We start from the raw sequence: 15,035 nt of genomic DNA on the forward strand, positions 1-15,035 counted from the left end.
CAATTTAAACTACATGCTCTTTCAACTACATTGGTACCAAGCAATTGTGGATTTTTCTTTCCCATATTTCATGCAACCAAAGCTTTCCTTGCCAGTACTTAAAATTTGGCACAACCAAATAATACACAAAAGTATGCAAAAAATAGCTACCACCTTAGTGGGAAGTATTTTACTAGCGGTAACAAATCTTCAATTTAAACTACATGCTCTTTCAACTACATACTACATTGGTACCAAGCAATTATGGAGAGCCACATAGTGTCCTTTTTTCCTGACGTTTATTGACCTAAAGTTTGACCCTCGCACCCACCTTAATTTCTGTAAGACTACGTCCATTAGAAATGTCCAGTCGAACACTCTTGCGTGCTTGGCTAGCAATCTAGTAACTCTTTCACCTGCATAGCTAGTCTCCCAAGAATTTAGATGCTATAAAACCACATTTACTTTCTCTTGCACGGCCACAAGAAACAGCCTCTTAACATTATATGTAGTTTTTCTTAATCCATATCCATGCTCACGTCTAAATAATACTGGCCCGTGATGCTTCATCTAACCACCAAAATATAACGGACCTGCTGCTTTTAAACAAAACTGCAAATTAATGCAAGGAGACACTAGTTAAATATGCAAAGTCCATAAAGCAAGTAGACCTTTGCAAAGATCCTTCAACCGCAAAGTACATACTTTGTTTATGTCCAGTTACTCGGTATAAGATTAGAAAGCAAGTGAATTAGTAACACCATTAAAAACACAACCTACTTCCCCAAACGTCATATAACGAGACAGGCCAAGATCACCGGCATTTCCTACGCTTCATTTGGACGCTAGGGGGCATGGAACATGGGTATGCACACAAATCTAGAACGATAGGAAAAATACACCGCTTATCCCTATATGCATTCTACAAAACTGCAACTAATAAGCAGGCATATAGCCACAAAATATTCCGTAGATAAGAGTACACCATGCAAGCATTTAGGGAACGATCCAGTACAGAACGGCTCACAGACGGCTATACAAAACAGCAGCAGGCCGACAAAACCCTAGCTTAAAACTAAAGATAACTGGTGATATTACAAGACAATAATACTTTGTAGCTAAACTAAAAGCCAGCAAGCGCCAGCTGCCATACTACCCTCCAAAAAAAAGTTGCAAACGGAACTATTCTAAAAGCACTGAAACCCCAAACCTAAACGTCAAACTTGTTATAGCTACAGAATATATATGGGACAGTCAGATTTAGAATTGCTTACCATGAGCTAGTGTGTCTAGATGATGAAGACGGCTATGTTTGTCTGCTACTAATCCCCTCTATTCATCCCACAATTGTAAACGGTCACTCTCCTTTTTGTACGTATAACTTGTGTTTACGTTTCGTACACTTTTTTTCCACGGGTTCAGTAAAACAAACAAGATGGCGTCTAATAACCTTCCTCCCGCCCAAATCTTCTTTTCAAATCGGCACGCAGCAATGGGATGTTTACTGTCAAATTCCCAAAGTGAAGGAGGCGTGCATTTATAATGGGAGGGGCCACACATAGGAAACTAAGTAAGCTGTTGATGGTCTTCTTGTAGTAGAGGCGGAACGATAAAAAAACACACACCCACCTTTTTAATAACAAAGATCGAGAGGCGGGGCCTTACTAACTTACTGTACATGTCATTCTTTGTAAGACTGGAAAAAAGGAAGCTGTTGTTGAGGAGGCGGATTAATGTTATGTCGTCACTACTATAAACTGTGAGTATACCAATGAAGCTAGTCGTGGTTCCGTTGTATAATGACGGGCCTAGAGTAGTTCTGTGCCCCACCCCTTTTCAATAGCACACAATAAACAAAAAGCAGGAATATATTTTAACGTCAAATGTGTAATAGAGTGCTTTGCTCTCTAGTCCTTAGTGGTCTTTTTAATATACTGTGGTATGTTTTTGCATTTCGATAGGGTTGCCACCTTTTCAAATACCCAATGTGGGACATTTTTGGTACAAACGTCAGATGTTGCAGGGAAAAAACATACCCACGGCCAGTACAAAGGACAGAACTTCATATTTTTGCCTAAATAAAAGCTTATTATTGTAACATTTAGTTGCTTATTCTGTTTCTTACAGCATTTAGGTGTTTCAGATACAGAATAACAGTTTTATGCAGCTTTTACATAAAATATAGGAAATACGCGTGTCCTAAAATCTCAGGACATTTGCCATTGTTTTCGACTTATTTGCAGGACACGACTGCCCAAAAAGGGACTGTCCCTCGCAAAGTGGGACCGGTGGTAACGCAGTTTCGAAAACTAAATATTGCCGACGCTGCAGCTGTTGCCGTTAATTAAAGTGTAATATGACCAAAGAAATCACTACTTCCCCGCCCATTTGTGAGCTAATCACTTCTTTGACGATTGTTTGTTTCCTGAACTCGCCTTTTACCATTGAAACGTGCTTCGTATCATCATTACTCATCCGTCCCCACACAAAAATAAATACAATCGTTTCTTTTCCAAGATTTGAGAAGATGGGCAAAGCAATGGGGCATGACTCATGGACGTCCTAAATAGGTTATGGCAAACCATCCACTGTCTTAAGCAGCAGCAGGAGGGTTAGAATTTTGCCCAAACAGTAGTCAGGATTGCAAGACTGGAAAACACTGACCTAAACTGAAGATACTATTGATAGGTTGAAGGAACACTCTGAGTAACCCCAGAGGTAGTGCTAAAAGAAAAGTAAATGGCAGAAATGAATCATTTTGGTTGATAAAATTATTGGGGCAACTAAACAGTTCTAGTTCTACTGTGACAAGATCGTAGAAGTGAATGTGCTCCATCCAGAAAGTCAGAAGAAGATAGGCATACTTGGAGTATCATGGTTAACTTGACTTTTCAGTATAGCATAATAGACTGCTGGGTGACCAGGCCTGGCTTGAAAGCGACAAACTGATTAGGATTTACCCAATGGAAAAGTTCTTTCATAATGCAAAACGGTAGAGGGATGGGTCACTGCAGTCACTCAGGGTCTAAAATGAATTCATGAGTTGGTAAATTGTGGGAGCATTGGCAAGGTTACAAATAGTCCACTGGGTCAACACCCCAGTATGAATGTGTGAACTGGGACAGCACATCTGCATTTGTAAATTGTGATAGTGATCTCATTTTGTTGAAAACAACCCACTTATGCTGTATAGAACTGGCCAGAAAAACGCTGAAAAATGGCATGTCTACAAGTAGTTGGGTTTGGAGTTATTGGCCTGAATGTATCCATAAAGAATTAAAAAGTAAAAAGTTATGGGCATTCAAATGCCATGCAACTAAAATACTGATATGTCATTTGCGTATATCCCACTGGCCTCCACTACAGGAGATTTAAGGTATTGCACAGTAAAGACTCCAGTTTGGCTGGGTCTTTCTTGCATTTTTTTTTGACTGAATTGCTTCTCTGTGTGATTTTTTTAACCTTTGGTTTGGATAAGAAGGTGTATTGGAAAGGAGACTTCATTCAAAAGTTAAGCCCCAGGTTTAGGAGGTGCAATGTCGATTCTGTCCTGGTTATTAATCAGGTCTTTGTTTTCATACTCATGGAAATTTGCCAGTATTGTTTACTTGTGTTTTGTGGATTTGGAAATGGCATTTGATCGTGTATCATGTAATATTTCTTTGGGAATACTGCATTAGTATGCCAGTAGAGCTATTGCTGTGTGCCATTTAGTCCCTGTAGTTGAGGAGTGAGAGCTCTGTTGATATTCCCAGTGCTACGTCAGTATGCTATACCCATTCTGTTAGTGTACAGGAATAGAGCATTGACTACGACCCAGGTGGCTCGAGTTCACCTAGTGACTTGGACACCTGTTGGAGTTGACATAGGGAAGAAGAGGAATGGAAGGGTTTAGCTTGTTAATCTCTCTTCTGGGGAGGGTCTGTAGCAGAATCTTCAGTGCAGACCAGGTATTACATAAAGGGGCTATCTTCAAGGAGAGCAAAAGCAATAGAGCATGTCACTTAGACATCGTAGCATGTCACAAAAAGACTCAGTACATACCAACAACATGCAGAGGTGAGTTAAGGCTTAAAGGTAAAATCCAGTTCCTCCTTTCAGGACTCAGAAGGTGGCACTGCATCCAGTATGGTGTGGTGTGTTCACACAACCTCAATGAATGAATGAACTGTATGACAGTTAGGCTAATAGAACATCTGGGAAGGTAAGCTTTATGAATAAAGGAAGAAGAAAATGTTTAAGGCAGGCATAAGACTTTACCAAGGGTGTGCAGCTTCCACTCCTTTTTGTGATTTTAATGAATAGGCTATCAGTGCACAGTCAAGGATTGGGGAATATCCATTTGAGTTGCATCTTTGTTGTTTGCTGCTGCTGATGTTCTCTTACCCTCAGATGACTCTAATCTCCTGCATGCAGTGGAGCAATCTGCTACTGAGTGTAAAACAGCTGGGATGGGAAGCTGTACTTCCAATTCAGAGGTCAAAGCTCCCTCCTAGTAAAGAACAGACTGCTGTCTCCAGACAAGGAAAGGGCAGCTGCCTCAGGTGGAGGATTTTAAGTATCACAGAGCCTTGTTCATGAGTGAGAGTAGAGGGGAAGAGGTTGACCAGTGGATTAGTACAGTGGCCACAGTACTACAGGCATTATATTAAAGTGTGATGGGAAGTGATAGTTGGGTCATACAATGACACTCTCAATATACTGGTTTGTCTATAGCCCCCATCCTCACTTATAGTCATGAGCTTTTGGCAGTAACTAATAGAATGAGATAGATCATGGACACAAGTAGCAGAAATGAGATTCCTTTGTGGGGAAGCTGGGCTCACTATCCTTGACAGGATGAGAAGTTCAGCAATCCAGGAAAGTCTCAAAGTATAGTCATATTCTGTTTTGAGACGAGTCATTTGAGGTGATTTGCACACCCTGGGAGGAGGCAGCAAGGCAGACACAAGACAATGTGGAGGGATTATATTTCTCAGCTTGCCTGGGGATTGCATAGGATGAGCTGGATTCTGTTGATGGTGATAGGTAAGGCTAGTCTACCCTACTTATCTTTATACTACCACTACCCTCACCAGGATAAACAGTTTAGAAAATGGTGATGATGATTAAGATTTACAAACATTCTTACATGCAATGAAAAAATTATATCAATACAAATAAAATCCATGGCATTTGGAACAAATAGGGCTTAGCAACTTTGCAGTGAAAACAATAATATATTTTTCATTAAAGAAGTACATTCAATTGCTGATGTTCAGTATACTGTTGTTGTTGTTTGTCTTTCGGCTTTTCCTGGTTAGGGGTCGCCACAGTGGAACTCCGGTCCGCTAATAATTGGCAGTAGATTTTCACAAACGCCAAGGTGCCAGCTCGACGTCCAACCTTCAACAAAGGCACGCCCATTTACGCATGTCTTTCGAATGCCCACCCAACCACGGGGAGGACATGCAGACTCCACACAGAAGGCACGCCCCACACTCCAGCCGAGAATCAAACGGGAGAACCTCTTGCTGTGAGGCAACAGTGCTACCGCTGCAGTATATTGTGACAGCATGTATATCAAAGCTGTGAGTAAAGCTCTTTTAGGAATACCATTTAAACCAGAGTACATCATAACATGTTGGAATTTTCCAGTGTTGACTGGGGTGAGGGTGCTAGCCACCCTTGGAAAGTAAAATGCAAAATAGCACAACTAGATGCAACAGAGATGCTTTGGTAATTACACACATTTCCATTATCACCCAAATACTTTTGACTTTGGACATCCTACAATTCACAATGATTCTGTCATAACTAGTGTGAATAAAAATTTCAATGCATCTTACAGGTTTAACTGACTTCTCTAAGAATGCAATTTTTAAAACCTAATTTTATATCATATGGATTAGTTGTTGTTTGTCTTTTCGGCTTTTCCTGGTTAGGGGTCGCCACAGTGGAACTCCGGTCCGCTAATGATTGGCAGTCGATTTTTATGGTGCCGAGTTGCCAGCCCAACACCCAACCTTCAGCGAACGCACGCCCATTCATGCATGCCTTTTGGAGGCCACTCGACCGCGGGGAGGACATGCAGACTCCAATCATATGGATTAGTGCTTTCCAATATACTCATTAGGACTCTCTAATAAGATTATACAGTTCAGAAAACTGTCAGCTGGGTATGCTGAAGTGATTAATCAAGTCAACTAGTCCCATGGAATGCCACTGTGCATTCCTAAAAATGGTTAACTGTGAAACAATACTCAGCCCAACTATTTATGTATATATCTGTTGTTGTTGTTGTTTGTCTTTCGGCTTTTTCCTGGTAAGGGGTCGCCACAGCGGAACTCCGGTCCGCTAATGATTGGCAGTAGATTTTTTTACGAAACGCTGAGGTGTCGCCAATCTATATATCTGTCTTTCTGTCTAAATAAATGGATAAATGGGTTGGTCCAAGGACCATTTTCTGCCTTGACCCAGGGACAAGGAAAAGAACCACATATATAAAACTATTGTTGATGCAGACACAAATGCAGTTTCAGTATAAATATGTAGAGTGGTTTTAAATGATTCCACTAGTTTACTTGTTTACACAGAAGAATTACACAGTTTCACTGCTTCAACAAAGTAGTTAATGTGTAGAGCATCCAAGCCTTGTTTTGGGCACACTTGTTCAGACAGGATAGTGTGCAGTTGTCTAGTTCAGGGAAGAAAATTTTTCAGCAGATATTTTGCAATATTTGACAAACACTAGGCAGGATATTAGCTATGTCAAAAATTTAACAGCCCACAGATAGCAATATTTGATGTCCCTATGATGGTTGCTAATGCTAAGAGCATTAATAATAATTTTGTTTATTGGAAAATTTGCTACGTTCCCGCAAGACTGATGTTGTTATTGTTTGTGAAACATGGTTAAAGAACAATAATTGGAAACCAGTTCTGTCAGGGTATAAATGTTTTTACTGCAACAGACATTTTAATAAAAAAAAAATCAGGTGGAGGTGTTATGATAGGGATTAAAGATAGCTATGAGACCTGTGATTATTACATGTTCAATGATAACACCAACACTATAGACTGTGTAACTGTGACAATAAAGACAACCCTGGAACATATAACAATTGTTGGAGTGTGTAGATCACCAAAGTCAAGTGCAGATGACCTAGAGGAATTCATACATTTCTTGCATAAAACACAAGAGGGAAGAATAATATTAGCTGGGGACTTAAATTTACCAGAAACAGACTGGAATGATATTGATTCTACAACGTTAGTAAGGAAATTATTCACAGCATATATTCAGGAACAAGAATTGCTTCAGATTGTAAAAAAAAACTACCAGGGGACAGAGCATACTAGACATTGTTTGTGTTCCCAAAGAAATTGCTGTAACTTCAAGTCAAGTTTTACCACCATTGATGTGCAGTGATCATGGGGTTATAAAGGTTAATTTGTTGCTAGATAATTCTGCCAAACTGAAATCTAAGCCAATGCACAGATTATAAGGAAGCAAAACAGTCACTATGTAAAACTAACTGGAGTGAGGTGTTCAGTGGAAAAACTGCAGATGGAAAGTTTTGAAAGAGAAATTGTTTGAGTGCAAAAAATCAAAAAAAATGTTTAACATCAGGATCTAGGCATACAACATCAGGGAGATATATTTCCATAAGAACAAGATATCTGATTATGGTAAGAGACAAAAAGGGTCTATATCAGAACATCGAAGTATTAAAACTTCGAATGTTCTGATATCGAACACTATTCAGTGAATGCTAAGAATAGCGAAGCTGCAGAACAGCGAATTCTTTCCTCGGGAAAGAATTTGGTTGGCCATTTCTGTAGCTTCGCTATTCTTAGTGCTGTGGTGAAAAGTTATAGGTTGGGTTCAGGCAAGTGTGCAATTGTTTGTACGTTAGGGTTAGGGGCGGTTTAAGTGAGTTAGGGTTAGGGTGCGGATTAGGTGAGTGTGCGATAGTGATGGAACTTAGGGTTAGAGTTTGGGTTAAAGTAAGTGTATGTTTAGTTTAGTGTAGCGTTAGATGTAGGAATTTAAGTGTATGTGTGTGGTTGCTGTTTGTATAATGTGCTTGTGTTGTGTGTATGTGTTTCTGAGCAGCGAATTTTTTCCATGGGAAAAAATTTGCTGTTCTGAATGTTCAATATTTTCATGTTTAGATGTTTTGGGGCCAATGAAATAGCGTTCGCTATTTTCATCTTTCGATAACGTGATATAAACGTGACAAAAATATAAGACATGGAAGAGAGGTTGAACTACAACTTTGAAAAATGAAATAAACAAGCTGGACAAACAGATTAAGCATAGCGTGAAACAAGATCAAGAAACATTTGAAGACATTTTATATAAAGATATTGGGCATAATAGGAAACCTTTTTATAGATACATAAGATATGGAAGGAGTAAAGGCGCACAAATTGATAAACTGTGTGCAGATTTTAAAATTTATTCTCAGACACAACAGATTATAGCTATATTTACTAAATCTTATGCAAAACAGTTTGGCTCCACAAAAGAGGTGGTAAATTGTCCTAGTGGCATCTAGGTAACCCCAGATACTGGAATCAAATTAGATTATATTGAAAAAGAACTGCACAAATTTATCCAAACAAAGCACAGGGAGGAGACGGAATTAGTAACAATGACCTGAGAACATTTCAGCAAGAACTTACAATACCATTATATCTCTTATTCACTAGGTCATATAAATATGGAGAGATTTTTCAAGATTGGAGACATGCACTTATTAAACCTATTTTTAAGGGAAAGAGGAGTAGGACGAACCCAGAGTCATATAGACCCTTAAGTCTACTTTCATGTTGTGGAAAAATAATGGAGAAGGTAATATTGGATAAGTTATTGTCAGAACTGGATAGGTTGGGACTTGAAACCATATATCAACATGCATATGTTGAAAACAAATCTATTACCACCTGTAACATGATGTTCTATAACAATATAATAACAGCTGTGAATGAAAAATTGTGCTGTGATGTAATTTATATAGATTTAACTTCAGCATTTGACAGGGTCATACACATAGCATTGATCAATAAATTAGTACAACTAGGTATTGATGTACTCTTGTTAAGATGGATAGCTGCATGGCTTACAGATAGGACATGGCAAGTATCATACAGCAACTGGGCAGGCAAAAGCCTTGGTTACAGTCAGGGTGCCCCACAGGGCTCTATCCTAGGCCCTTACTTGTTTAGATTGTATCTTTCAGACCTAACATTTTCATCTGACGTGTTCTACAGTCTATATGCAGACGATCTGAAATTGGGTGAACTGATCACATGTGTTACAGATAAGGCCTGTCTGCAAAATAACTTGACTAAATTAACCATTTGGGCACAAGAGAATAATATGCTGATCTTCTTAAGAAGAATATGCTGATAAATACATAAAAAATGAAACATATGAAATTTGGTAGGCATAAATTGAAAGGTGAATATTTAATACAGCACACAGTGATTGAAACTGTAGACTCATTTAAGGACCTGGGTAGATTCAGCTATAAGTTTTTCTAATCATATCAGCCAATTGGTTAATTATAGTTATAGAACTATAGGTTGTATAGAAAGATTTATAAAGTCTAGGAAATCAAAAATAATGAAGTCATTGTTTGTTAGTTACATTAGACCCAAACGTGAGTATGGAATAACAATATGGAATCCCTATAAGAAACAAGCAAACTGGAAAGAGTACGATGGAAATATACCAAGGGTATCCATGGATGTGAAAATTTAAGTTATTATGAAAGACTAAAATATCTGAAATTGTACAGTGTCTCTTGCAGATATCTAAGAGAGCTTATTCAGGTATATAGGGCATTTAGTGACAGCTACCTCTGGGAATGTTTGTTGTTAAAATACTAGAGAATCATCAGACAACCTATATATGAGATTCTATAGGGATGAGAAGTGTACTAATTGGTTCTCTGACAGAGTAGCTGATGCATGGAACAGACTACCAAATGACATTAAAGCAAGTACTAGTTTAGATATTTTTAAGAACAGACTGGATACTTATTATGGGAACAAGTGTTTTGGTATATTGGCAAGCTAGAAGGGCATTAATGCCCGTGCTTGAAATATTTGTATGTATGTAAGTAGGAATGTATATTCTTTTTACCTCATCTAGACCTATCAGCTTATCGCCTGGACCCCATATCAGGGCCAGCAACCAGGGAGTACAGATGGTTGAGCATTCAGCTGTCTGGGGAGGATTGAGGTATTCTGGCCCTGAGCCATCCACACAAAATTATAAGGATGTTTTAAATGCTGTACACTTCTCTGCAGGGAGGAGTGTACAATAACATAAGCATGCACTTGTCATGCATTGATGTCCCCCCCCACTTCCCTATATGCACATTGGTGCTTGTAAAACATTACTGCTGTGCTCTGGTTTCTGCTTGAGAATAGCATTGTGGCATAAAATCCTACACCTTCTTCCCTATGGTAATCAAGCTGGTCATTGCACTCTCACACCTAACTGTCAGTCAGGCCTTTTACCTTTTCAGTCAATTCCAGGTGGCCAGCATCATAGGTGGATGCAGTGGTACTGCACCAACAGGATGGCTAAAGCAGTTGTTTATAGTCAGTAGAAAGATAAGATGTTAGTGACAGTATCAGCACAATCAAAGAAGTAAGTCTAAATCATCACAGAACAGTTAATTATTGTCTCTAAGACCACACATTTCTAAACATCTGCTAGGTAATCCAATAAAATGTCCTTAAATCACCTAAATTTTATTAATTTCTCATTTGCACAAGCAGAATATTCTAGGTGGTGGACATGTCTATGTAGAAAGCATTATTACTAGGCACAAAGCCAATAGCAGATCCTTTCAACATCTTTATTCTGCAGTCTTAGTGGGTAATGATAGGACACAGTTATCAATTTTGTATCAAAAGCAACTAGTTTCATTGGCATAAAGGGATAAAGTCCTGACTATGACCAAGCAACATGAGTTTGATTAACAGTTTGGGCACCTGCTGCATCAAGCAGGGGGAATGATGTGGCTGTGTCAGCTTTGGTTGGTGACAGTAGGGGAAATGTGGGGCACATGTCCTGAGTACTTGGTCTCCTGGTAAAGTTTCAGGTGGGAGACCATATGGGAACACTGACTTTGAGGGGGCAGGACATTATTAAAGGTTACGTGACATGTGGAAGCAAAAGGTTAAGCGATCTTTGAACTAAAGATGTTGAGTGAGTGAGTCTCAGTGATTCAATCTGAGATTTACTATTGTACGTGTGTGTGTGTGTGTGTGTGTGTGTGTGTGTGTGTGTGTGTGTGTGTGTGTGTGTGTGTGTGTGTGTGTGTGGATGTGGATGTGTGTTTGTGTGTACTTTAAGGGTGGCTAGTATTGTTCTGACAAAACTATACCTGAGGTGCTTGGCTTAAGAATATATGGCATATGAACACTGCTACTGCCTTGAGCTTTGAACAAAACCTGTCACACAAAAGTAAGGTTCACATTATACCAGTTGAGAGTAAAGCTATAATGACTGGCTTCCCAGGAACCTATGACTTCTTTTACCTCACTCTCATAGGTTCAGGTTCATACAATGCTGCTGATCTAGTGGACCATTTGTAACTTGGTCAACAATCTGACAAATTTACCAAGACATGAATTAATACCAGGACTTTCAAGATGGCTGGACATTAATCATTAGGTTGACTTCAGATCTCCCGGTGTGAAAACAAACTGGGAAAAAAGGGCCATTGTAACTGCCAGTTTGGGTAGAATTCTGTCACTGGCTATTAATCACACTGTCTGTATGCCAGCAAAGAAGACATTTGGAGAACCAGAAACAAAATAAACCAGAAAAAGAGAAGAAAATCCTGCAGCTGTTCAGCAAAACGCAATTCAAGTTTCAGCTTTGGTACAGGAAATGGCTTCCAGTAATTTAGAGGAAAAATTAATCAAATGTTCTCAGAGGTGTTTAAAATAAGTGAAACATTAATGGAATATATCAGCTCAATACAAATCTGGAAAAATAAAAAAATGCTTTGACCAACTATTCAGAGGAACTGATAAAACTGCAAAAATTAGAAACTGGAATGAAGAAAAAAGACTGGTTAAGTATGAAGCTTCCCAAGAAGATCTGTTTAAAAAAATAGTAGCATAAGAAGACAGAGCATGCAGAGAAGTGCAAATATTTTCTGCCATGCCAGAGAAATTGGAAGAGACAGCTTCTTTTCATTTTATGAAAGTACAACTAAGCAACTTAACTGGTGTTCCACAGCAGGATGTGTTAATTGAAAGGGTATATGTTGAGTATTCTCCAAACTTCATTATGAGAAAGCAGCCAAGACCAATATTAGTAAAAATGCAATCATACCACCAGAAAGAGTTCATCTTGACAAAACTGTGGCAGAAAGGAAAACTATTACATTTTTAGGCAACAGAGTGTTTGTGGAAAATGATTATTCCCTGTGCACCAAGTTTATCCCAGCAATTATGGAATGTTGAGAAGCAGATGTAAAATTCAAACTTATGTATCCAGCCGTCTTCAGAATATTTTTCCTTGTAGATCAAATACATTTTTGATGCAGAATTGGTTAGGAGGAAGTAAACATTTATCCAGCAAAGAGTGATCCAGCAAGCAGGCAAGGACTCTGCTTTTCATTCTTCTGATGTCAAAGCCCATAGACTCTGCCAGTGAAGCCTTTTCCAGTGTTCCAAAGGGAAATGCTTGAGATGAAGAAAAAAAAGAAAAAAAAAAAGCACAAGAGCTGACTAGAAGAATTAGGAACGCACTGAACTTGAACTGGTATTGGGAGATGGAGATGATCAGGAGGAAGACCATCAAAACTGAAATTAATGAATAAATGGGAGACTATAAAACATCACTTTCAGAAAAAAAGTGGTTGGCAAAGACTTGACTTTTTTGGCTTTGCTAAACTTGTGAGTGAAATGTAAAGCATATATCCCACATTAGCCATTAGTGTTTAGAAGGGCAATGAAGGGAATGAAAAAGTAGCCGTAAGTAAAACATTATTTGTTCTTAATATTTGTATAAAAATTCACAATGTATAATGCATGTTATAAAATATGCAGTCAGATGTATTTTAAATATGAGGTATGGTGTATTATCAGTGAATGCTATCTATGATAAAATGTTAAAGCAAGCTGTTACTTTTTTTCTAACTGTAAGATGTTCCAGCATTGTACTGCAAAAAGATAAGAAAGGCTGGTAAGAAGGAAGCTGAAGTCACAATTATGTTGGGATCTTGTGCTGCTGGGATGGGCGAGGCGTGTAAAAGTGTACTGATACATGTGGAATTAATTTTGTAATTTCCTCTTTTTATAAGGTTGGGTGTTTAAATTAGATTTCTTCAGCTGTAGACACATTGTTTGAAGCAAACAGGTTTGAAATGTAAGACAAAATAATGACAGGCATAAAAATTCCAAGGTTTCTTGCATCTGCAAAATGATTAGCTTCCCACCATTAGCAAATTCTTTCAGTGGGAGACAAGAAATCAGCAGGCGCAGGCAGCTGGCCAATGGAAGCCTGTACATTGTGCTCTGAGTGAAATTTAGAAAGATTCTTTTATGCATCTGCAAAGTTGTTAGCTTTTGTTCTCATTGCTGTTTGCGTTTATTTGGAGGTGAGTTGTCTGCATTTGCAAGCAATTAATCTTGAGAGTTGAGCACTCTTTACTGAGAGAAGGTAAACATTTAAAGGTATAGTGTCAGTCAGTTCAGTGAGAAATATAGTTTGTAACTGTGGGAAGTGAATGACAAGTAGTAGCCTCCACAATAGTCTTAATACTTTAATACTTTAATGCATGCAATAAAACAGTGCACAGTTTATGTATGTAAAGGTAGCCAATGTACTTTTTAATTTTTACTGAAAGCATGCAAGTTGTTTCTCAAATCAGGAAGGGGAACAGAAAAACAAAATAGCAGATAGTAATCAGTGTAAGTGGGAACACAGGCTGCAACATGCACTTTAGCATGAATAACCTTCATTTTAGATTAGATATTGCTTGTGGATATAGCCATCAGTTGGGGGCAGCTGCTCCTATCTGGAGTGGTAAACGTCATTTTTTTGAAAAACATAAAAAAGGATGGGGGTTCTGGAAAAATTTTTTTTGTTTGTGTGTGTATTTTTATTGAAGCAAGAAGTCATGAAAATGTGACAGATTCAAATGAAGTTGAGAAGAAGCACCTGCTAAAAAAATAGCAGCTTGCCAAACATCAGTGTGTGCATATAAGTCAGATGTTGGAAATACCCATTCCAAAGAACTGCCATATATAATAGGTGGGTAAAATACCCCCTTGTAATGGCTACTCTGCCCATGTTATCATGTAATATAAAGGGGTGTACTGTTACTGACAAAGAGTAAAGAGTATTATTGAATTATATTAAGAAATGATAGTACAAATAGTAATGTTGCATGAGACACATTTGGATAGAAATCAACATATGGATTTGATAAAGAAAGGATTTCAGGATGGATATTCAGCTGAATATCAGGAACAAAGGAAAATGAAGTAATAATACGGATTACTAAAAGGGCTCCAATAATGTGATATGAGGATAAAAGATAATAATGGTAAATTTGTGGTAGTAAGGTGCAAGTAGCAAGGGACGAGGATTATGATGGCATCATGTATTTATATCCCACCAAAACTGCTGTTATGGAGCTTAAATGATCAGCTTCCAGCAGAGAATATCATTTATGGGTGGGGAGAAATATAACTTGATTTTTAATGATGAGGATGTGTCAGAGGACCTAGAAGGAAATATATGAAAAAAGAGTGTAGATTTCTGGATAAATATATGAGTATATTTGGTATGGAATATATAAATTCAGTAGTAGGAAATCAGACATAATTTACACATTATTCTCTACAGTACAATAATTGGGATAGATTGGACAAAATGTATATTTCACAGGAACACATGTATTTAATTGAAATCTGTGACACACATCCAATAAGTATTTCAGATCATTCACTGATACAAAACTAAGATTAAGATGCAGGATAATGAAGTAAAAATGAGACACTGTCACTTTCCAACTTATTTGTTAAGAAAG

At 38.2% G+C, this 15,035-nt stretch overlaps 1 protein-coding gene across 1 annotated transcript in view; it reads right to left on the reverse strand.

Moving 5' to 3' along the window:
* The window catches only part of RAD21 (RAD21 cohesin complex component), a 2,133,215-nt gene extending 2,131,696 nt beyond the window's left edge, over window positions 1-1,519 (reverse strand). The window contains exon 1 of the mRNA XM_044067070.1: window positions 1,254-1,519. The gene's annotated coding sequence lies outside the window, so the exon portion shown is untranslated. The remainder of the gene's footprint in view (window positions 1-1,253) is intronic.
* Window positions 1,520-15,035: the final 13,516 nt, after the last annotated feature.

Source organism: Protopterus annectens, chromosome 3.part1 (assembly GCF_019279795.1).
Source record: "Protopterus annectens isolate FY-2018-M chromosome 3.part1, PAN1.0, whole genome shotgun sequence".
Lineage (NCBI taxonomy): Eukaryota > Metazoa > Chordata > Ceratodontiformes > Protopteridae > Protopterus > Protopterus annectens.